This window comes from Thunnus thynnus, chromosome 6 (genome assembly GCF_963924715.1).
Source record: "Thunnus thynnus chromosome 6, fThuThy2.1, whole genome shotgun sequence".
Lineage (NCBI taxonomy): Eukaryota > Metazoa > Chordata > Actinopteri > Scombriformes > Scombridae > Thunnus > Thunnus thynnus.
In genome coordinates this window covers 24611273-24637593 of record NC_089522.1, presented here as the reverse complement: position 1 = coordinate 24637593, position 26321 = coordinate 24611273, and the positions used below count along the sequence as shown (strand labels likewise).

Sequence of the window (26321 nt, the reverse complement as noted above, 5' to 3'; positions counted from 1 at the left end):
ACTTATGCTTCATGTGTTGTGATTTTTGCCTTCATTAAAAAAAAAAGTGTATTAACATTCAATCTTGCAAGACCTCTTGAAAAAAAAAGAAAGAGAATTGCTGCAGTCATATGCTTTCTTTGACCGTGGATAGTTGAGGATGTAGTCATATAAACGGGAGACGGAGAGAGACTCTGTGGTTTGTGTGTGTGTGACAGAGACGGAGAGAGTGGGAGAGAGCGGTGGAGTATTGTAGTGTGGGTGAGCTGCAGCAGGGATTCAGAGTGCTGCATTGAGCTGCATAATTAATGTTAAGAGGGTGGAGCTAAAGGCGGAGATAACTTGCTATGAAGAACAAGCCGCTGCAATACTGCTGAAATAGAGCTAGCTCATTTTTCATTTTTTGTTTGTGTGGAATCTCTCTTTAGGAAGGCAGACTGAGCACAGATGAGTATGGAAGCGATATTGTGATGGAAAACCAAGGTGGCACGCTCAGTCGTTTTGGTCCAGCTCTGTGTCCCCGTCCCATCTGCTCCCTCGGCCCTCAAAGCCAATCACTCTCCACTGAGCTGCGTACCACAGCCAAATGCCTCAATGCTGGCACCATGGCTCTGTTAATCATCCAATTTGTAGCAAAGCACCTTCCTATATGACACATCTGGTGTAACTCTCATCTAGTCTGTCTGAATTGAACCATGAAGAAGGAGGAGGCGTGGCTTTAATCTGCAGCACGGTGTTATATTTAGTCATCTTCTTTACAGATTCTAGGTTGTTGTTCAGTGTTGTCTACATGCTGGAACTGTGCTGACTGCTCTTAAGAGAGATACACATCCTTACAGGAAACCTGCTGTTTTTAGTCTTTGGAGGCAATCTTTGGTCTTCTCTCCTCAGTTTTATTTTTAAACACAGTCTCCCTGCATTAGAGACATCTGCCTTTTCAGCCATTTATTCAGCTCACGCATGCAAGCGTTGTGAATACATGTTTAGGTGTGCACATGCATACACATGTGTTTGACAAAGACGCAGTCAGGGTCTGTACTGATCACTCTCAGTGTGAATAAATGTTTATGGAGGGATGTATAGAATGCATGCAGGCTTTTGTATGTATGAGCTTGTTAGTCTTCAATGCCGTTAGAGCTCAGGAACCTGTTTAGCTCCTCTGTCTCCAGGGTGATGTTGTCTGGCCGGTGACCACGTCTTATATCTCACTGCTCGGCTTGCACCCCTGTCACCTAACCTCATCGTCACTGTAACTGTTCTAGTACTTGATGTCTATTCTGGCGTAACATACTCAGCCTTCTTCTGTCTTCATTGCTTTAAGATCTACAGTAAAGCTTTGCACACGTGTGAAATGAAGCTACAAAGTGTTTTCAGTGCCCTCCATATGCTCTGCTGAAGGTGTTTTATTTCCTTTTTTAGTTTTTACTCAAAGCAGTACCACTCTTTGTTGAGATGTGTGTGCCAAATGCAACTGAGGGGATCTGTCCTTGTCAAACTGGCTGAGGGATCGCACAGAGGCATTCGAAATGCACCCTGTTTGGGCTCCCGAGCCTCTCTATACACGGCTAGGAAGCTGGTAGTGACAGCACTTTCATTCCGGTCCCTCAAAAGCCACAAAATCGCACTTAAATTACAATCCTGACATTATCAAGCACAAGTAGAGGCTGATACAAATGAACCTTAAAGGTGGAAGCCCATAGGTGCACAATGCATCCTGCAGCTGTAATATTAAGCTTCTTTATATGCACTGATTTAATCTGCCTAAATAATGAAAGTGGACTTTATGATAGTCTGTCAAAAGATGTATTAAAAATATGCCTTCAGGTTCTCAGTGTATTTAAAATGAAGTTTGAGGGTTTTATATGTATTTTCCTCTCTATTTTTCTTCTTCCTTGCCTACTCAAAAAGGTATCTGGCAGCACATTCTGAAGTTTTTTTCTTTCCTGCTCAGAGAAACAACATAGAGCCTCATTAAAATATATTTTTCTGTCCACTGAAATCTTAGAAATGAGGAGACATTCTCTGTTTTCTTTCTCTCTCCATTCCCACGGGGTTTTGCAGTGGGAGAGCTGAATTGCCATTTCATAGTGTTGCCAAGTGAGAATCTGCCCATCTGACATTCAGAACGCTTGGAGCGGTGCAAACATCAACAGAAAATCTTGAAAAAAACATGTTTTTTTTCCTTAAAAATACACTCAGGCTTTGAAATTGTTTTGAGTGTGTCATACTACGAAATGTTCCGAAATTAGTTTAAACTACAGTGTGCACTCAGGCTGCTGATGTGAAGAATTTTATAATTGTGTTGTTCCGTGCAACCTGCGAGCTTCTGTGACCTGTGCCCCTGTTTTTTTGTTTGTTTGCTTAAAAATCAGAGGTATACAATGAGTAATGTTTTTCATTAAAGGAACTCTGTGCAATATAATATCTGCTAGAGAGAGAAATAAAGCAACGGGAGGGAAGGGAAGAAGGAGGGATACTTTAGCTGTGTGTGTAGGTGCTCAGCATGAAGGTTGCTTCTTTTCTCTTTGAGGTTTTTGAGGCCAGTGTGCAGGCGAAGGACACAGCATACAGAATAAAAAAAAAATCCCTGTGTGTTCTAACAGTAGTACAGCTACATTCCCTGTGGCAGGACTGAGAGATAACAAAGAATAGAAGAATCAAAAGTAAAACATTTTCCTCATGACTTGATGAATTATGTTGTGCTGAGAGGCATGGGTACATTTATATATGTATTTTACTTGTTGCAGAGCGTGCTGCAGTGCTTATAACTTTGACATATTTTAAGGTTGATCTCTATTTAACAAAGGGATTAGAGCTGAAACAACAGATTCACACTTCTCAATTATGACTATTTTCTGCTTTTCTCTGTTTTATATCATTGTAAATTGAGTATTGCTGTATTTTGGACAGTTGCGCACACAAAACAAGACATTTGGAGATGTCACCTTGGGTTTTTGGAAACTGCGATGGGAATATTTGACTATTGTCTGACCTTTTTAAACGGCAAACAATTAATTGAGAAAATATTGAGCAGAATAATCCGTAATGAAAATAATTGTTAATCACAGCTCAACAAAAGATATTAAAAAGCTGCTTTTTTTATCATGTTGTAACAGATCATGTCTGTTTGATTCTTTACAAAGATTTGACCTCCTGATTGAATGAATTACCCAAGTTGTGTGAGTGGCAGGTCACTTATGGTGCTTTGTGAAGGTGACTGTGCTCCACTGACTGTTGAGTCATCCTCTTAACTCATTCTCTACTCAGGTCATTGTGCTGCTGCCACTCCCACAATAAAAGATTCCTGTTGTTCATTTGCACTAAACAAATCTGTTTTGACTGCATTGCAAAGAAGAGTCAGTAACAAACAGATACTACTAATCTAACTTCTTACAGATTTAAAAAGAGACACGTATAATGTCTGAATACTTATGAGCTTTGTGTTTTGGCTTTGTGTGCCGGCCAAGTTGGAGAAATCTTGCAGATTCGATCTCTCCCAAAGAGATTATTGACTTGACAGCAAATTGGTTGGCTTCTCCAAGAGCGTGATGGAGGGTTGCAAAATCTATTTCCTCTCATGATAAGCCCGGTAATAGTTGGGCCTTGCAAGAGGGACACGATATTCATTGTAGTATATTGATCAAAAATAATTGCTCCCATCCTATTGTCCGTTTCCAAAAACCCACTCACAGCATTGTTATCTGGAGAGCTGTTCGTAAACACATTTTTTGCAATCTGTATTTCTCATCTTGAGAGTTTTCCCGAATCATTACTCAAAGCCTCAATGTACCGACATCCATATTGCACATAATTTTACCAACTGTATGTCCTTTGGTAAAATAAGACTGCTTTGTGAGTTGTAGACTGGGTGTGTTCATCGCCAAGAGCTTGCGTGATAGGTTGTATAATATCGGATAACTCAAGATCGGACGAAGTAGGTAAACAAAAGGGGGAGAAACATCAAAGATGCCGCTGTAGAGCCTTTATATCCTGCTGCGTGCTGGAGTGTACCATGCATTAAAGTGACGCATTAGTGAATCACGACGTATTGCAGAGTCTAATTTTTCTCTGCATTTTGTTTCAATGAGTCAACAACTCTTTTTGAATTTTGGTCTATGCATTGCCTTGCTTACCAGTTTCTTCCTTGCTGTCACTTGAGAGACTTTACTGACATAATGAATAATGAAATTTGGTTGCAATCTGCCCAACAGGAAACAAGCAATGTCTGCGTCACTCAAGAATCCCCTATCCGTCTCAATCTCGAAAAGGCCAAACCAGTGCTCACCCTCATTTTCTGCTGTCACTGCTCTCCGGGATTTTTCTTTCCTTTTCTCATTTTAGGCTGGACTCTCTCTCTCTCAATTTCTCCTTTTGTGTCTTCCAGTTACAGCAGTGGTCTGTCATACTTGACTCTGTAGCCAGCCAACACTGGACACACACACACACACACACACACACACACACACACACACACACACACACAGGGGATTAAACAGCTTTAGTGAACGGTCTGAACATGGCACTCTTCATGACAAGAAAACCACAAGCACAACCACCAAAGACATTTCAAAAAGACACTTTTTCCACCCTGTTTTAGAAGTAGCAAATCCCTAACCTAATCCTCTCTTGAAGGCAGAACTAAGAGACAGTGCAATTTAGAAATTAATTGCAACATATTTGCCCTCACCAGATAATTTAAATCTACCAAAGTAAACTACACCAAACCACAACGCCTATTCTACAAAAGGGTTGCTAATGTGTTGCTGTGAGTCATCTTGAAACCCATGTTTTTGTTGAGAAAATCCTCTGTGTTTAAAAATGATGGACAGGCAGAAATTTTAGCCTTTGTTTTTTTTTATATGGGGCTCTGGAAGTGATGTGTATCCCCATGCATTGTCTGCTGTTATGTAAACCTGACTGCTGTAGAGAGTCTTTCGATGCAGTGCAGGGTACCGTTTATCTAGGACATGGCTGGTTTGTCCCCCCTCATTGAAATGCGTCAAAGGGGCTGTGAGAGCGAGTTTTTTTTCTCTCTCTCTCACTCTCTTTTAGACTTTCTTACGAAAATGTCCTTGACACTGTCTGCAATAAATCAATTAGCTGGTCTGCATTAAGAAACACACAGGTGGTGTAAGGGCAAAAGACTCGCTTGGTTAACATTACAATAGGTTATGTTAATCAGTGGGAAGCCAGTGAGGGATCATGCCCTTGTTGATGCTCTATTTGTTAGTTTGGGTGCCCGTCTGGAAGGGGAGGGGTTGCCATCGACCTTTGTGTGTGTTTTGTGTACTATGTGTCACAGAAAAGGCACATTGCTGTCTACACCGTCCTCAGCACAACAGTTGAATCAGCAGTGAGAAGAACCACAGTGTGCTGGAATTGGCTAATCGCAATTAAAGAGAGAGAAATATAAATAAATAAATAATCAAAAGAAATAAATGTGTAAATAATAGAAATGTTTTTATCTGCTAATATAGACAGAGAAATGGTCATGCTGAGGGCTGCAACTAATGATTATTTTCATTATTGATTAGTCTGATGATTATTTTCTTGATTAATCGATTAATCATTTTGTCAATAGGTTGTCAATAAATAGTGAGAAATGCCTGTTTATAACTTCTTAGAGCCCAAGATAACATCTTCAAATGTCTTATTTCATCCAATCAACAGTCCAAAATCTAAAGATATGTCATGTAAGCTTAAAATGCAACCAGTATGTTTTTAGAATTTTTCCTAAAAAAATTACTAAAACGATTATTAAATTATCAAAATAGTTAGGAGATTAATTTTCTGTTGATTGACTAATGGAGTAATCGACTAATTGTTGCAGCTGTTGAGGTTAATAGTCATTACATTGCTGTATATTGTATACATCAGTGTATCTTGATAGAGATGGTACTGATGGGAACTTCACTTGAAGACATCATGAAAGGTTTTGCACAAAAATATCCCCACTTCATATTGATATCCTTCTTACATCCACCTAAATTTTGTCTTTGATTTGGTATGCTCTTTGATCACTGTGCATGCATTAGTTCCCACAATAATTCTGCACTATGAAAAGGTTTTTACCCTTGAGATGAGTTGAGTTTGATGATGCAATGGAGTGCTGTGATTAGTGGACTTCGTTTTAGGATTTAACAGGATTGGATTTTCCCGTTTTTACATTTTCTAGGAAATCTAACATGAGCAATTAAAATGCCATTTAAAAAATATTTTTTAAATATACAAGAGTTTACAGTAGCACACCCATATAACATAATATAATAACATAACATAACATTAAATATATGATAGAATATTTTCTAATTCAAATTTAATTCAAACGCTAACATGCTATTTAGCATCATCAGTATGTCAGACTTATATATATGTATTATATAGAAGTTATTTTTAGAATGAGATTCATTCTATACTAATTTTAGTCTCTAACCAAATATGCATTGGAAGAAGCTCTAAATGTATGCCTGCACTGGTCTGTACAGGCTTTTTTTTTTCATGGCAAAAATGTTTTTGTGAACAATTATGTATTGCATTTCAGATTTTCCACATTACAGATTTAAAACACACCAATACAAAGTAGGAATAATTGTAACAGGGAAGAAGAAAAGGAAAACCAAATGTATAAAAAAAGGGGGGAAATGTGTACATTGACCATCATGATCGTCATGCTAATACAAATCAGCTAGAATGACTTAAAGTTAAAAGAAGCTTACTGTAATGCCACAATCATCATGCACTCCTGCACTCTTTTACATTTAAGTTCTGGGATGAGTCTCTTTGAATATCTCTAAATAATTTATTAACTGTTTTGCACTTTTCAGGCAGAGCTCTTATTTATAAAATGAAATCAAATAGGTTGGAAAACAAGGAACTGAGGAAACAGGGTGACTTCTCAGCTTGGCTCTATCACAGCTGGCAGGCTTGTTGTCCGACCCCACTTTGGCCGGTTTCCCCGATGCCACAGTTCTGTGAGAATTGAATGGACTTACGGTGACTAGCTGATTGTGCTGCTCTCTGTCTGAACACATGGTGCAACTGCATAGTGCCATTACAGAGTAATTCACACACACAGTGAAATTGACATTTTCTCCTTATCTAGTTCCCGGCATGCTGCTGAAAAGTTTCAGAATCTTTTTACAAACGTTCTTTTCATTTTTGCAGCCTCACCATTTTCATATTACTAAATGAAGAAATGAACCTAAATTGGAAAGTTAAGCTGCAATAGAGGTTAAACCAACTGTGCATTATGTATTGGTGCACATTTTAAACAGCGTGTGCTGCCAGCTAAGCTGCCTCTCCATGAGGGTTTTTTTCAGACATAATGTTGGAGCATTAAGTAGATGCAAAACTGAATCCCTGATTGATGAAGCATTTGCATTGGGTAGAGTTTGCATAATTTCAACAAAATAATAAATTCTGAGTGCAAAGCAGGTCAATATGAATTTTTAAGGGTTTTTGTTTGTTTCTTTCTTTCTGTCTTTTTATCCCCAAAGTAGCAAAAATCACTTATAATTGAAAATGGCTGCCATTGTTACTTTTGGACACCCGCAGATGAAGCAAGCAAGAAAGACAGAGAGTACACCAGCCGGAATCATTTCTGCTCCAACTCTAAAGCTAAAATCATTCATAGAGATGTGATATGGGGTTATTTAATGACAATATTGGATGACATTAAACCCTACCAATGCCAAGTTTGCTGAATGTAATAATGCAATGTGTTGAATTTGATGAAGCTAATAATCAAATGGTGCGGTTTCGGTGTACGGTGTTCTTTTGAAGGGACATTGCTTTTCAAATTGCTCATACTGAATACGACAGAAATTCTTTTCTTGGTTTAAGTGAGTGAAGAGTAAAGAATAATCTGTTAATAAGACTCAAGAAAGGCAGCATAACTGAATCAGGGTGAAATATTGAAAAAACACAGTGTTGTTTACACCTGTCACCTTTGGAGCATGTTTAATCATATAAAGTTGTATTTATAAAATGCATATTAGGACGTTTTTGGTTCAGTTAACATTTAACAGCAGGGAGACTGAAGGGAGAGGCTGAATATGAAATACTCGAAATCTCACACAGAGACATCAGGGAATGTAAACACAACAAATAATTAGACTGGTCGTTTTTTGACTGTGTGAATGACAAGACACAATATTGAGTTTGACGTGCAGAATAACTGATAATCAACAGCATAATGAGAGCCCACAGTGACTTGGTTCTTGTGACATATCAGCGGTCGAGGACACAATGCAGTTTCCTCAGCCCTGTTGTCATTATTGTGTATTTTCTAACACACTTTTTAAGTCCTTCATTGAGTTCTTGGAATGACTGAGTTAAAATTGGACCAAGCCATTAGTCCTATGACAGATACCAAATGGAAGTGATGCTAATTATACTAAAAGTACCATGAAGATAGTCAATTAATCAAAACTGTCACAAAAACAGACCCCAGAGACACCAAGTTCAATTTGAAATATTCAGTTTGTACTAATTGATATTCACTTGCACTCATTTAAAATGGTTGCCAGATGTTTTAACTAATGCTACATAATAATAAGTGGGGTACTGTGAGGACTGCTGTTGTTTATTTGCCAAGAAATAGTCGGCGCACAGTAAGACTGCAGACTGAATTGTGGCCTTAAGAATGAAGGCGTTGCATTATTGAAGTCTGAATGCGGGACATTTTGTCTCTGGAGGAGGTTAAGCTTTGAACACCAACGAGGGTGACAGACCAAGAGACGAGAGGGAGAATCATCCCTACATCCCATCATGTAGATGCTCAATATTTAATGGGGGATTTTTTTAATAGGCTACTCATTTATTTTACTGTAACATCCAAAGATGTTCCCTCTTCCTGTGCTGCACTTCAACCCGGGTGAAACACAGACGACGGATACAGAAATATCACCCTGCTCATATTGTCCACATTGTGAAATTACTTTTCCATACATGGCTTTAAAAGTGTAACATTGACATGTATCGCGATGCATAATAATGCATGTTTTTGCCACACATCATTTTATCTGCACTTGCTGATCTACATTTCACAATGGAAATCAACCCAGACTTAAGGATCAATGTTGTTCTGCACTCCTGTGCACACAGCAACCGTTGGCTTTGACAAGCAGCAGATGGTGTGCTATACAGTGATTTACTGCTGCATAGCCGGGGGTGCAGTACTTTTTGTGAGCCTTTCTCCTCCTGAATAATTGATAGAATACTGTCAGTGGACTGTGTAGGATTTCAAATGTTGTCAATTGAGTGGAAAGATTTTGGGTGTGTGATGTGTTTCTTCAAGGCTTTCTGGTTTTTAATTGTTAGGGCATTAGCTTACATCTGGAAGATGCGGTAAGAGGCAGAAATTATGGTTGCTTTTACGGTGAAACCTGATTTAATGCAACGCAGTAATTTTATGGCTACCTATAAACCTTGGACTGTTTAGCAGGATTACAAAAGAAATGATTTAACTTGTTTAAAAAGAACTGGCTAAATTAAAAGTGGATTTGGTGTTTTACATCACATAAACAGTAACATGGTCGAATCTTAGTTTGCTTTTGTCAGCAAGGCGAATAAATGTATTGCAATTGTTGTTTTCTCAAGTTTGTGATTCTTTTGGAGTTACTACATCATTGGGCGCTGCAATTGTTGTTTGCAGCTGCAGAAATGACATTTAATAACCTTATTTCCAAATTGTTTTGCTTCTCGTGTTAGTGCAACATCCTGCTGGGATAATTTGATGGGCCTGTAAATGGACCCATGCTAGAGACAGCGGCACTTTTGGAGAATTCATTATGCATTTTGGCCAAAAAATAAGGCCAAGTTATAGTAACATTTAACAGCCAAGCCTGAAAACTGTTTGTGTTTTTTAGCCAGCTGACATTGACTGCCAACAAAGTGTGATGGCTCCAGTGTAGCACAGTATTTTTGTACTTTCATTTTTTAAACAAAACAAAGTCCAACTCTTTCAGTTACTTTTTGCTATTGTGTACAAAGGCTCTTATAGGTCATTACATACTGAGATTGGATTGGATTTTTAGCCATGCTGGTGGCATGGCTCTATGGATGGCAATGTTGGTCTGTTGGTCAGTCAGTTGGTCCACCACTTTGGTCCAGACTGAAACATCCCAATAACTGTTGGATGTTTTGCCACGACACTCATAATCCCCAGAGAGTGAAGCTGAATGACTGTGGTGATCCCTGATGTTTCTTCTAGTGTCACCATGACGTTGACATTTTTGGCTTTTAGTGAAATGCCTTGGCAACTATTGGATGGATTGCTATGAAATTTGGTTTAGGCATTCATGTCCCACTTAGAATGAATTGTAATACCTTAAGTGATCCCTTTTGTCTAGGACCAATTGTCCTTTATCTTTGTTTATGTCCAAATACTTGCAACACTAATGGTAAACATTATACCTGCTTTAACATCCAGCATGTTAGAACTGTTATTGTGAGCATGTTAGCTCAGAAAAAATGCCGTGACTAGATACTGCCTCACAGAGCTGCTATTATGACCGTGGCCGCTTATAGGAATATAGTATTTGTGGCCTCTTTTTAGGCACTAAATAGACTAATTGCATTTGTAAACTGCAAAACCTTAATTTTAGTGCTCACTATAGCACTATAGAGTAAACTACTGAATATCTTGACATTGTTGTCTTGGGAAAAAAAGTGTCAGTTTGGATCTTCACATATTCAATGCACCTAATAAACCTTGCAGTGTTATAATTAATTTACATTTTGACATGTTAACAAGCCTCTATGATAACCTTGCTCAGCAGGCTTACATATGTGTAGGTACAGTCAAAGACTTGTTAAGAGGTCATATGTCTATTTATAGATTTTTCTTGGTATTGATTCAGTTGACCCTTGCAATAATGATCTTTTAATTGTCTTATTCTGTTAGCTGCTCATGTTACACTGTACGCTACACCTTGTTCACAATGAGGAAAAGAAAATGGCATTTGGAAATGAGGAAATTAGTTTTTATGAAACAGCTGTTGATCACAATAATCAAATCTCACTTTCAGCCCCAGAATAAATTAGATTAGAGTTTGTTTTGTTTTTTACCAAGAGAATACAAAACAATGAACAAAAGAGACAAAATTGTGTGATTGCACAAACATTGTATGAAAAGCTTTGGCTATTTTGAAAATTAACTTAAGTGTTATTTTAGAAATGGTCACCCAATTCATGCTCCTTAAAGTTCATAGCAGTTAGCTGTTCCAAACTGATAAGTGCACAATTACCGTAGTGTTTCTAACAGGCATTGATTGGTCTTGTCTTCTCTTTCCCTCCTTCCATTGATTGTTGATGCCACTCTCAGATTACAAGGCTACGTGAGGGCAGGTGATAATACACTACTGTCTGGCTGCAGGAGCATTTCCTAATGTGCATTTTCTTGCCTTTCTGATTGTGTCTATGTTCATGAAAGTCAAATATTCTGTTGCGGCTACATGTTTTTTTCATACATTTGTTCAGAAATATCAATTAATTCATAATTGAATACATTAATTCTAGCTAATCATAAAAAAAATTCTCCTGTGCAGTTGATTACTTATGATATTTTCAGAATAATTAAACTGAAGGACATATTTCAGCTTCTTGTTCATTTTGTAGTTAAACTATTAGACATTCATGCAATCTCAGCGCCAGCATGCACATATAAAAATGCAAATACTTTGTAGATATTTTTCAGCACACAGTTGATGACAACTCAGAATTTCATCTAAGAAAGTACTGATGCTAATGACAAGATGATATTGATGTAATTAAGACTTGCTTGTCATTTGTGGGCAATTTATAATAGAATGTAACTGAAGAGACCCTTGAAACATAACATCGAGACTTCTCATTTCAATCAGGGATGGATGTGCTTAAATGCACGTCTACCTTTCTCTCCTCTTCCCTGTGCTGGTGTGTTTCAAAGGTCGTTACCTAATTTAGGTTTTAATGAGTGCTTAATTGAAAAAGACTCTCCGTCTACTTTACAGATGATCTCAGTTAAATATCGCAATGTTCTAAGGTCAAATCTTTCCATCACTCAACTAGAGACAGTGAGTTTTTGAACACACGAGAGGTGTGCTGAAATGTAATGCTATTCATTTTAAAAAGTAAGTAAGACAACTCTTTTATACACAGCTGGATAAATCGTCAGAAAAGGGCAAGGATGTATTGAACTGTTTAAACTGCAGTGATTCTTCTCTCACGAAGGACCTCTAGACTGAAGACATGTACATTAAAGACTTTAAATGAGAGATCATCACGATGGGAAGCAACAACCTGGCAGTAAGCCAATTAAAGCCAATGTATTTGTAATCAATTTCAGCATGTTTTGGCTCAGTTGTATAAAGAGCTATTCCTTAATGACTGTATCTACCAGTCACAGAGGACAGATATTTGTTTTTCATTTTTAAAAAAATATTTGACAGATATTTTTTTTTTTTGTTTACTCGGTTCATTAGATGGTTAAAGTGGTCTGTCTATAAAAAATATATTTGTCACTGCTTTGTGCCATCTGCAGTGAGACTAATTTCAGTACAACAGCGTGATTATGCAGCAACAAGAGTCCGTTTTTTTATGTGCTGCAAGTAGATCATCATGAGAGGTTAGCTGTCACACTCAATCTGTGTTTGACTAATGGCACAGTGGTTTCCAAGATTTTGGCCTGCCTTAGTGATGGAGTTCACTGACGTCGTGAAGGTGAATGATCCCCTTGAGCAGCCACTCTGTTTGCCACTGGCGGCTTGTCTATCGTTTGTCCTACAATACCTTTGACCGCATTACAAGGAGCAAAAAATAACACCCATCCTCCTCTGACAAGTTTGTCACCTCTATAGTTTCATAACAAATTCACTCGAAGACAGGCTTCCAAATCAGTGTCACTATAACACAAATGATGTATAATAAGAATATGCATCTACTGCTGGTTTAGAACAGAAATGTGACACACATTTAATTGTATGTGGACAGGAAGATGAAACCTGAGCTGGGTCTTCTTAAATCTCTGTCCTCCAGCTATAGATAGACCTTGGTAGGTAATATGGTTTATTATGTTGAGAGGTCGGCCCTGTCTAAAAGAAATAGCTGCTCGAAGAGTACATTACTAAAACCTATTTGACATTTATAAGAGTTTGTTGGTCCCCTGGGGAGTTTGTTGTTTTTCTAGCGTCACACTGCTCTCAGAAAGCATGTAATTCGGAGACAGTGAGGTCTGAAGGCTTTTGAGTGTTTCTTTCCTTTCCATTTGTCTTTGCTCACTCAGATTGTCTTCTTCCTTGATAGCCGATCAATTATTTCCATCAAGATAATAAACTGTAAACTCAAACAATTAGATTTGTCATATCTTTTACATCCGTGCAGCATTAATGCTGAGGGGCAGAAAGTAAATTGATGCATTTCATTATTTCCTCATGTATTTAATCTCTCTTTCTGTCTAGTATTGTTTGCAGTGTTATGTTTCATTCACCGGGCAGGCAAGGAGGGAAACAATTATTCTGAAATTGTGTGCTGTTTGGTCCCCGTTGTTGACCATTTCGCTGGGACTGGATGATGAATTGCCTTATTTCTGCACATAAACACAGGTCTTGTCTCCCAGTGAAGCAAGTAGCCGGAGGAAAGTAGGCGCTCTCCACCAGGATTTATGGACAGCAGCTTTGTGAAAAATAGCACTTGGTTCAAATAAGTGAAGTAAGATCATCGTTTTCCTAAAAAGATGTGAAGACAGGAGAATAAAAAAAATGGCGCAAAAAACAAAATCTTTCTTGTTGGTGTTTATGCTGTGTCATGCAGCTGATGGAGCAATTACTTTTTAACTGCTGCCAGGATGGACATTGAGATTGATTTGATGCAGCCATTTTAAGTTTAGCTGAGATAGATCTGTGGCCCAACATAGTTGTTTTCTAACCTGAGCTTCTAAATTGAATAAGATCGCTGCTAGGCTTAATGCAGGCTAATCCCAAATCATCGGGGCTAGATGTCTGCCAAACGGTGTTGGATCATATTTCTTTGTCATGGGAGCCATTTTCAATCACTCAAATACTTTGCAGGTCAACATAATGACAGCTTGATCTTGGTGGGCTTACAGATAAACCAGCAGCGGGCACAGCGTGGAGAGCAGAGGCTTTGCCCAAGGCTAAGTGATTCTTTTCAAGAGAGCCATTTTTTATGAACTGTCATAAATAAGTATCAACAATGTCAGCCATGAGAAATTAATAAATCCTGTACATTAACAGTAATGGTAGTTTCTTATTCGTTCACAGAATATTATTTAATGTGCAGTAAATGAAATACTTAAAGGTAAACTTTTTCACACATCAAAGTCTGTGTACAAGTGTTGGGGAGTACTCGTGCATATGTGATGTCACTTGAGTCAATGTCGGTCGGGGCTGAACACTACAAGTTTGACAATGACCAAACCTCTGTAGCTCGCTCTTAGCATCTCGAGGCTACATTAGCCACTACAGCTTTGAATCTCCGACCGAACTGCACCAGCTTTCGACAAGGACAATATTTCTGGTTCTGCTGCATTGATTTTGATCCTTGTAAAAAGAGGAAAAAAACTGTTCATTGTGAGTCCGACAATGTCATAGAAGAGCAATGCTGAATAGGTCGAGTGCTGTTTTAAAGATAGGGCATGTTTGATGGACAACACTGTTTCTCTCTCTTGTCTCTGTACTGGCTGTATCAGAGCATAAAGGAGCCAAAGTGCCATCAATCGCTTGTTTCTGCTGACTGTAAAAGACTCACACAGTCAGCAATCTGTCATGTTGGCAACCACCCATCATGTTCTTCACCTCTCACACTGTATGGACTAACAATAAAGCCCACAGCAGCCGCCACCTCGATTCATATTCAGACAAATGGTGCGGTGTGATCATAAATGAAAACCTTCAACACAAAAAACTTTTCACCGATTGCTTGATTGATCGATTAGTTAATCAACAGACAATTAATAGGCAACTATATTAATAATCAAATTATCGTTTTTGTCATTTTTTTAAGCAAAACTTCTAAAAATGATCTGATTTTAGCTCCTCTTTTTCTGTGATGATTTGATGCTTTTCTTTATCATATATTATAGTAAACTGAATATCTTTGGGTTTTGACTGTTTTTAAGCATTTCACAATTTCCTGACTTTTATAGATAAAGCGATTAATCAAGAAAATAATCAACATATTAACCAATAATGAAAATATTCATTAGTTGCAGGCCTACAAAAAACTTTTGCATCAACCTCTCAGGATATGCAAATTGACCAATTCTGTTTCCAGTTATGACGTGGAGGTTTTCAATTCAGGTCCTCATAGGTTCTTAAAGGTATAATGTGCAACTTTTCCATATTAAAATGTCTGAAAACGACTAGACCTATGTTATAGATTTTCTTGAGTTGAGTACTTATCCTGAATGTTTCCAAGAGTTTTCAAACCCAGAGAAATCTGTAATTTTAATCAAGGTAATGGTCCATTTCATTTGGTTGCCTGTCAGTGGCGTTGACGTTGGGTTGTTGCCAGAAGCTGTCATAAATTCACTTTTTATCCAATTTTAAGCCACATTTTTGCAGTACGCTTTTTAGATCTCGGTCGTTTTTAACTATATATTTTAAGATGGAAGATTTTAGTCATTGGACATCTGGATCTTAAGTTATCAGAGAAACTGAGCAAACGTTAGTGGCAGCTCAGCTCGTAGCCCCTCTGGACGTCCTGTGTCTGCTGAATAATGTGGGAGAAACACTGATTTTAAACGTGAAACTGCTTTATTCTGTATTTTTACCGGGTTTAATTACCGGGTCCGTTTGTTTTGGAGAGGAGGAGACTTCAGCAGATAATTCGAATCATGGTAAAAACCTACTGAACAATGAATACTGAAGGAACCGGTAGAAGCTTCACTGATGAAGACAACAAAACCCACGATCCCATGCTACTTCACAACATCATCAAACTCCATCTTTTGTTATTGAGAGACCCCTAGCAGCAGAAATTACATAATGTGCATTTAAATTAATATTTTACTCTTTCTTGTCCTTATTTACCTTTTCATTCTTTTGGTATCTGAGTTGGATTGACCGTTCATGACAGTGCTGTAAATCACTGACCTACCTGAGCACTAAGATATTACACATGACCCTGCTTAAAGAAGATCTGCTTTATAAACCTCAGTGTAGGCTTCACAGCATTTTGTGATCCTGAAATCAATCTGTCCTGCCTGTCCAACACTCTTTATGCAGCTATCTCAGATCAAATGGGCTTTCGTGGGTGTACGTGTGTGCATCCATTCGTCCATCTGTATGTACTCGTGTTTGTGTGAAAATGTGTGTATTTGTGTTTGTGTTATCAGAGGACCAGTTCTTTAATGTGTTCGCCTGCCTTCTGGCTCTATGTTAAACCCCTGCATTGCAGCACTGCCAGTGGGATTTCAGCAGGCGCGGCCCTTTTTTTCTCTAACCCTCCATCCTCACAATAGAGAGATTAAATTTGGGCCAGATCCCTCCTGCGTGGAAAGCTCTTCGCTCACACATGCACTTCTTCCAGTGTTCATACGCTACGCTCCAGAGAGCGCAGGGCAGCTGAGAGCCCCCAAAAGTCTCCTGTAGGCTTCCTTTGCCCCACATGAATCCGCCCCTCCCTTGGCTGAGTCGGAGCAACAGTCATGGAGAGCCACGTGTCTTGGAGACAGACACAGACAGAGAGAACGAGAGACTGAGAGAGAGAGAAAAAGAAAACATGGGATCCTCAGGGGCTCAGCAATTCAAGTGCTGTCTGAGAAGCTGCACAGTAATCTTGTTAAAGAATGGAAAGGCTCTGCAGTTTGGTGCTGAGTGACTTTTCCAGTTGTTTGGGCTACATGGTCCTCTTCATCAAACAGAGACCAAATGGGGAATAAGAGGCAACATAAATCAGAGAATGTCCTTTCTCTTGGACAGCAGTGTGATTTTAGCAGTTTGGAATATTAGAAGAAAGCTCACAGTCGTGGATAGAGTCAATAAAACAGCACAGACAGCTAGTGCTGTGCTTCAGGAATGATTTTCACCCAAAAACTCAAAAAAATGTGTCAACTGCTTGGACTGAGGGATGCTGACAGAATGAAAAAGATTTTGACAGAAATGTTCATACTTTGATTAGATTTGTGATTATATTTTGGTCATAACTATATATACTGTAATGCAGCATTTAAGACAACCTAAAGACAACATCTAAACTACTGTATGTCACAATATTATGATAAGTTGAGAGCCAAAATGATTTTGTGCAAAATATGCCAAAAATGTCCATAGTCTCATATCACAACATGATATTATTTCACTGTATCGCCCAAGAAAGGTCTTTTCATAACCCATGCAAGGTTCAGGCTGATAATGCTAATGAATTAGTGCAGTGTTTAAAGAGTTATGTCGTTGTAGATTATTAGTACAATTGTACTTATTTAGACCTATAGTTCACAAAGTAAAGAAATATTTCAGAACTGTAGGACTTCTTTCACATCTGGTGACACCTTCGTTCTGACTTTCAGTGATTTGGCATATCGATGTTCATTTTGATATGAATCCACTGCCTACATGGTTCACTGACATGGACCAGTAATGGAAATCAAAGAACAGAGTCTTCATTAAATTCCCTTTCGTTTTTCCTCCACATAGTTTGGTCCCTCAGGGACATAAATAGGTAGGGGAAAGATCCAATTATGTTCACCGAGAGGCAATTCCCTTTAACGTGATTGTATCTGAGAATCTGCACGTCAGAGCCTGTCGCCCCTGTCAGCTAGCCAATTTATGATCTTTCAAGAATCTTTTTTTTTTTTTTTTAACCTTATATTTGTCCTCATGTTGTGAGATTATGGTGACTATGTGTTTTTCGTTTTGTAAAGCAATATGATCTGCATTTTGTGTATGAAGTTATAAATTACAGTTATTATGATTATGATATGATTGTTAGTATTAATATATAAGCATATGACAGGGCAGACATCTTTACATTAAGGTTTCAAATCACATTTAACTGAATATTTTCGTTTTTTGATTCTGAATTCAGTCCTTGTCACTTGACCTTTCTATATGACATGAAGAAAATGCCACTCGTGTTCTCAGAGTGCTGCACTGTGAAGCAGTGTTGAAGCACTGCTTTTCTCTTCCCTGTCACGGCTGTCCCTCAGCTAGCTGCAAACAACTCACTTTGACAGTTTCATAGTGTTTCCAGGAGCACTAGAGGTATTTCACTGTGTAGGAACGCAAAGAGTCCAGAGTCTATATCCCTCCCTTTACCATAAAATTATTCTCCATTGTGCTGCATCAGCCCTCTTATTTAGAAATACTTTGAGTTGGGTCTGCTAGATTAAAAAAGGTTACCAGCACAAGGTATAGAAAACAGTTCCTCTCAGCATAAATTTAATAGCATCAGCAGGATCGTATGACAGATTTATCTCAAGGGTGTTACTTACTTAAATAGCTCTTTCAATGGGGAAATGAGCTATAACTTGCTCATTTATTTCATAAGAAAGTGTCTACTATTAGAGATAGTATTGCAATATCGAACAACAATGCCTCCGGCTGGTCTTCTCCTTCACACCATGCACTATAAATAGATCATTGTATAATATTTCTCCCATTAACTGATTTCAATGAAGTTATCAAGCAGCTTTTTTTTTCCGCCTGCTCACTTGACTGCCTCCTCGCTACACTGTTAAAGTCTTTCTTTCTGTGTTTCTCTCATGATATACTGAAGATTATCAACAATAACCTAAATCCTTTTATAATTAGGAACTACAGACCAATCTCAAACTTCCCCATCCTTAGCAAAATACTGGAAAAAGTTGTATATAAACAATTGGGTAATTACTTTTCCACCCGCAGTGTTTATGATGTGCTCCAGTTAGGTTTAATATCTAAGCACAGCACTGAAACAGCCCATATCAGAGTGACCAATGACCTTAAAATTTACAATGATTAAAAATTGTATCTATTTTAGCAGGTATACTCCATCAAAAGTGCTTGTCGGATGGTCGAATTGCTTCGGAAATTGCTCCCCCCACACCTTTCCGAGGTCAGATTAGGTGAAGCTGTGAAGGGCCGTTGTCCCAAACGGACAATTTGACATTCACACCTACTTCATGCCATGATTGGCCAGCTGTGCAGAGGCAAGAAAGTCATCAGGGTTTTAACTCATCTCTCTAGATCTCTTCTCACATTCCAGACACTTTTAATGTCAACAACTGAGTGCAACACTATAAATGCCTTCCAGGAGAGAATGTCTAAAAATATTCATTGTCCTTGCATTTAAACAATATTACCTGTTGGGAAAGAACGAGCGGCAGAGAAGTGATGGCAGAGGAAAAGGTTAGCAGTAAGTCTGTTATTTCCCCAAGTGCTAGAAAAGTAAAGGGGGTTAGCTTCAAAGTCAGCAACAATGGCTTTAGCCTAACCTGATAACGCTAAACAGAGAAATAGAGAACAGAGAAACGTGTGGCTGCTGAGTTCCCTCAACAATTTTTTATTCCCTCCCCCCGTGACTGATCAATTAGTTGAAGATTATGTATGATTTCAGTTGACCAATATTTTCTTTTGTTGACTACAGCCTTAGTAAACACGGATGTATTCAGACAACATGTCGTACAAACCAGTTCTGATCGACCAGAAACCAACCTGAATAGATCCTGTTCTTAACTAACTTGATGGGGCTTTCTATATTTCCCTCCTAGCTTTAAATCTTAAATTTAAATCAGCTGAAACTAAAAAAAAAATGTAGGGGTTCCTCAAGGGTCAATTCATGGACCTTTGTTTTTTTTAATTTGTACATGCTCCAACTTGGCACCATTATAAAGAAACCTACAGTAGTGTATCCTATTATACATACTGTATGTGGATGACACAGAGCTTTACATTTCTCTGTCTCCTGATGATTTTAGTCCGGTAAGCAAACTTGTAAACTGTATCAATGATACAAATTACTGGATGTCAAGAAATTAGTAGAAAGTAGTGGGTTGAAAAAACAGACAGGAAATTTATTCACATCTAAAATCACTGCCTCAGGAACACATTGAGCCTCTGAGCTATTATTAGTTACTCTGATCTTATAGATCCCCTGCTGGGATATTCTAAGACTTATAAAAATACTTGACTTGGATTAGTAATTAGTGTCTGTTATGGTTTTTCCACAAAAACATTCAGATAACTACCTAAAAATTACCTCATTAAAAAATCCAGAATCTATGAAAGATTGCTGTCTCCTACTTCACTGTAAATCCATTCACGCACATGCACTGCAGGCTTCAAGTTTCCACATCATACTTATGTAAATTGCATACTGGACCACAATTGGCTCTAAACTAGTTGTAATGTCACAAATCATGCTCATAGGTAGACCTCTTAAACTCTCATTACTCAGGGGAGCACAGAGAGATTTTCCCTCTTCAGCACATAAATGTGATGATACAGTTTTCTACTGTCAGTTTCTGCACATACAGTTTTCTGTACTGTTGAGCTCAAACATCCAAGTAAAGTAACAAAATGCATATTTTATCATATTTGAACGTCACACTTTGAAATCAGTAGCTTAACAGGGACAACGTTTTATCTTTTGAAAAACATATCTGAAAGGGTTTATATCTTAATCTCACTCTGAGAAGCTGATTCATACCTTCATCTCAACCAGGTTAGATTACTGTAACACCTCTCTTAGGTGGATTACCTAAACAAACCATAGGGAGGCTTCAGCTCATTCAGAATGCAGCAGCCAAAGTCATCACACATACACACAAAAAAAAACATTACTCCACTTCACTGGCTCCCAGTACATTAAATAATCAACTTATACCTATGTATTATTTACACTGTTTGAAGCAAAGGTGGTGCTTTATTGACCTACCTAGAATAAAATCCAGATCTGGTGAAGGCACTTCTAGCTGATATCTCTCTGGAACAAATTGCCTAATGACCCGAGCTCTTTCTATGTCCGCATTCAGAAGTAAATGTTGTTTTCTAAGGCTTATGATTATTTATTGTGTGTGTGTGTGTGTGTGTGTGTGTGTGTGTGTGTGTGTGTGTGTGTGTCTTTGGGATGATTGTGTGGTGTGTTTTGGAGGGTGGGTGTTTGTCAGTGTTGTATGCTCTTGTGTTTTATTTATTATAATTACATGTCATTAGTTGCTATATGCACTTTAAATTCACGTCGAGTTTACATGTACTGAAATGTGCTATATAAATAAAATTGCTTTGCCTTGCCTTGCCTGTATGAGTATGTTTAGAAGACCCAAATCCATATATAAGACATATAATTCACAGAAGAGAAGCTGTTTGATTTAAACTGTGCAAACTGTTTTCCTTCACTGAAGTGCACAAATTGAAGTTAGTTATCTCTCCCTGTGGATGTCTTTCATGATACAATTACAATAAAGCAATTAAGTCCAGTGAGTCATGAAATTGATTGTTTTGCCAAAATAGGAAAAAGAAATTGGGCCACAAATAGAATATCCTCAAAGGTCTACAGAAGGACATGGATGGAATTTGACTTATTGTAAAAGTTCTTCACTACTCTCATCAGCAAATTGTGATTAGCAAGCATATTAAAGGACACAGCAGATAGTGGCAATTGTATGCTGCTAAGACAGTGACTTAGAGTATAGTGCAGTGCATAACCTCCTGTAAAGCCACAACTTGGTGTCTTTACAGTACAGAGGTGCTGATAGGTGGGGTTTTTTAACCTTTGGGGGGAGCAAACCTAGCTGTTTTGCCCTGTTTCCAGTGTATATGCTAAGCTAGGCTAACTGTCTGCTGACTGTAGCTTCATATTTAATGGACAGCTACCAGAGCGGTATTGTTTTTGTCATCTAACTCTTGGCAAAAAAGCGAATACGCGTATTTCCCAAAATTTTAAACTCCTCCTTTAATATTTGAGTTTTTTACCAAAGGTGATTTTATTCTGCTAAAATGTTTTAAACTATGGAAGATGTGTTGCTTGGATTAGATTGTAGTATTTGTCTTACTCAGCCATTAGTGTGGTGGTGTTCATTTGTCAATACCTGCCTGTGATGCCTCGATATGCTAAAATATATATAAATGGTGTTGATATTTAGGTGATAGAAATGTACAAAATGACGCTTGTGAACTGAATGCTCTGTTTAAATTCTGTGTGGCAGTTTAGAAAGCTGTCAGGAAAGGGTATATCACGGTCAAACACATTTTTCAAAAAGACAGTCATTAGGGTGGTACTAGGGTAACAACAATGAATTAATTCAATAACTGGTGAGCTGTAGTGTGCAACGGATAGCTGTCAGGAATAATTCATTTGTCCCGCAGCTTTGTGAATCAAAATAGTTTGCCTCAGGCATATATCCGCTTGTTTATGTGGGAGGGAGACAGCTATCAATATTCTTCCCCTGGCGCAAAATGATTTTTGCTGTAACAAGGTTCTGCAGTGTGCAAATTGAAAGTTTGTTTAATCCTTATTTGATCATTTTAATTGAGATATGCTAATCACACAGATTTCTTTATGGAGTGCAAGTTAATGTCAAAGATATACCAGTTTACCTGCCTTTAAATGGATCCTTAAATCAACACTATTTGACACTATTTTGCCAAATTTCTTTTAGGAATTTAAATTAAATCATAGCTAGCTTCAAATAAATGCAATAAAGATGATATGCCTTTCTTTCTATTTCAGGATTTCTGACTGACAGCATTCTCACTGTGATTACCTCCAGACACTTTCAAGATCTGAGAATCGGCTGTAAGTATCCTACCAGAAAAGATACTGTGTGCATGAGTCGAGGCTACGAGCCAGTACTGTGCAGTATGTGAACATAAAGGTTGTGAGAGAAGGGGGAGGAGGAGATTCTCCACTTCATCAGAAGGTCCAGTGTCATTGCTGTGACCGTCCTCTTTAAAAGGAGACAGATCACTGCACATTGTTACATGCCTCCATCCTCTGCAGCTCCCCTCTTAGAAATACCATCCATTCTTCGTCATTCCAGAAATCCAGCTTGCCTCTGTGCCTTTACTGTCAACCGAAGGCATGGCCCAGATGGCACGCTGTCTACGGCTGCATGCTTTCTGAAACCGTCCAGTAATATAACACTCTGATAAGCTGTGGGGTGAAGCATTAATTGTCCTGAATGAGAAGATTTTGTTGATTATCATTGATGGTGTGGTTATTTATACTTCATAGCAAATTATGTCAGCAGAATATTTTTGTGCTACGCATGGAATCCAAAAATGAAATCATTACCATATATTTTAATAGATATGAGCCTTGCGTAATCACATGTTTTGGACTCCACTAGATGTCAGCATGAAACGTTGGGTTTTCCCCACTCTCCCATCTGTGCTTAGGAAAGCTTTGTATGTGCCAGGGAGGAGGGAGCCCACTGCAGTGTGTAGCGAGCAGGAGAGGCGTGGTGAGGATGAAGGTGCAGCCCACTGTGAACAAGCATGATTTACTGTAGGACCGGCTCTTTGTGCGCCAGTCTCCAGCATACCCTGCACACTCCAGCACTCAGCTGATTAATCAGAGTCATTTCCATGAGTGATGGAAGCTCTAGTGCCTCAGGGGCTACAGCAAGCTAATAAACCCCAACGGACAAAAGCCACGCCTGGAAGGACAGTTACTGGCTGCTGCTTTTACACCGGCTCTGTTACTACAACCATCTGCCATTATTCAGCCCACACCGCCTCATCGTTATTAACATTGATCAGTTCAACATCTACTGAATGAGAATTCATACCTGCTGGTGCACAATTAGTTGTTTGAGCTTTTATTATTGTATAGAGATACTTCATACATTTTTTTTATATAAAGATGTATTTTCTCTGGATTTGGGTGATGCACACAGGAAAATAAGACTAAAAAAGAGTCCTTCTCTCCCATCAGGATGATACTTTACATGATGAATGAGAATTCAAACACAAAGACTTCTGTATTAGGACTTTTTCTCTTTTTTATAAGGAGTAAATGCTAACACCAGAATAGAATACAAAAAATGAATAACAGATATAATAGAATGACAATAAAAGTAATATAGAGTAAGATAAATTTAGTCAAAGAAGTAAACTAAAATAGGAAAGTAATATTATATATTTTGCATATTGAAAGTTAATATTGGCAATGATATTGAAAAAGTAATATAAAGTAATATTGCACACGATATTGGAAAAAGTAATATTGCACTTAAGAAGATGGACTCCCTCGAAACTACTTCATATGTTGATGTAGAATAAAATGTACCAATTTTTCCCTAAATTGGCTTTTCCATCTGCAGTACTCCCTCAATATGTGCTAAGCTCACTTGCAGTAACACATATTTTAGCACCTTCTGAACAGCAGTGTGAAGACACAATATGGAAACATGACTCGAGCAGAGAGGTTTCCCTCTCACTCTGCCAGATCTATAATGGGCTAACACAATGAATTGCAAAGTATTGCATTCTTACGCCTCCTCACATCAGCAGCACCACAGCACGGATCTAATCCCTGACTGTCAGCCTCAGAATTGTATGTTTACCACACATACATAAGGACAGCTTTCACTAAATAGATGTAGAGATTGGGGGAGCGGCAACAATGCTTCACTGCTTCATGTTTACAGCCACAACGGACATAAATTTTGAGACTTCACTTGATAAAAAGAAACACTAGATGCTGTCATATGCCTGTGCATGTGTGCTGTATTCACCATATCTTTTTTATGCAAATGTACGTTTTGTTTTTGTGTCACTTGCATAGATAAAAAACACCACAGTCTTTCTTCTTTGTCATCGTTCCTACTTTCCTCTTTTCCTGTTAAGGTTCTGTTGAAGATCTCTGCTGTCTCTGAAAGTACAGTCACCTTGTTAAAACACAGCCATGTGACTTTAATCATCAGAAAAACACATGGCATTACATGTGATTTTGTAGAAAAGGCTTGGGAGGACAATGCATTCCAGTGGCCTCCCACACTCATTGACTGAACAGCTTTAAAACATTGCTGTTAGCTCCATGCAGTTAGTCTCCATGACGCGTATGCCTTATTAAATATGTATTCTAAGTTGCACTGAATCTCTCTGGAGACTTGGCCTGTTTAGTTCAAAGTAATGTCTGTAATGTCTGTGAATTTTTTTCTCACTTCTTCAATGACATCATGCTCATAATTACTACATCATTAGTGTATTTTCTGTAGCAGCAATAGTCAGCAGTATACAACTATGGTGAGAGCATTCATTGTTGTCATCAGTCACTACACATCACTATCCTTCTGTTTTTCACATCTCTTGGCACAGGTGCCAGCGTTGCTCACCCTGGGTTTACCCAGCATGCCATGAATCTTGGTTGGATCAATATCCTGATCCCACTCAGACACTGAATCAGACCTGCCTGTACGGGTTTCAAGGCACTGGAGTGTAAGATATCTCTTACAATGTGGAAAATAGGGCACAAATGGATACAGGGTTGACTAGCTTTCATAGATTCAATGGCAAAGCCTTAAATGTCATGGCACATTGTTGATGAGGAGAGAATAGAAAGTGTGGATGGCTGCCATTTTATTTTCACCCTACACAAAACAATATGGAGGCGGAGAGCTGCAGGGAAAAGCTGAAGCAGCCACCTTCCAGGTTTAGTTGTGCACCTGTCTCTTAAATTACATTTCTATTTTTAACAAATCCTATGAAAAGACCAAAACCACCCATGCATTGATTGTACTAACAACTGATTTAGCTCATTCCTTTGTGCCAAGAGCTCCTTCATTGTCCAGAAACTATTAAAAACACTTCAGTAAGCCACACCGTTGCACTGGGTGACATGTTCCTTCCTTATGCCAAATGTGGGCACTGTCAGTTTGAGTCAGTCCGACATACACTGTCCTGTTTCATTTAAAGGTCCAGTGTGTAGAATTTAGTGGCATCTAGCTGTGAGGTTGCAGATTCCTCCCCTTCCAAGCGTGTAGGAGGACCTATGGTGGCCACGGCAGTCGCGAAAAACAAGGAAGGCCCTCTCTAGAGCCAGTGTTCGGTTTGTCCGTTCTGGGCTACTGTAGAAACATGGCGGTGCAACATGGCTGCCTCCGTGGAAGGGCACCCGCTCCCTATGTAGATATAAAGGACTTATTGTAAGATAACGAAAACATGATTTTTACTTTCATGGGATTATACACTAATTAAAACATACTTATGAATATTATATTACATTTCTGCCAAGTCTGTTATGCTAGATGCCACTAAATTCTACCCACTGGACCTTTAAATACTTCCTACAAACCAAATGTGTATCAGTTCGCAGCTGAAAATAGTCCCCAACAAATGCAGCATTTACTCAGTAACGTTTGCAAAAAAACCACAGCCTCCAGCTCTTTTGGGAAATGACTGCACTTTAAAAAAAAATCA

The 26321-nt window shown here is 38.5% G+C and overlaps 1 protein-coding gene across 3 annotated transcripts in view; it reads left to right on the top strand.

Moving 5' to 3' along the window:
- Positions 1 to 26321, top strand: part of LOC137184806 (synaptotagmin-2-like) — a 63892-nt gene that overhangs the window by 5199 nt on the left and 32372 nt on the right. For all 3 annotated transcript variants that reach the window (XM_067592835.1, XM_067592831.1, XM_067592832.1), the window contains one exon: positions 22630 to 22695. The gene's annotated coding sequence lies outside the window, so the exon portion shown is untranslated. The remainder of the gene's footprint in view (positions 1 to 22629; positions 22696 to 26321) is intronic.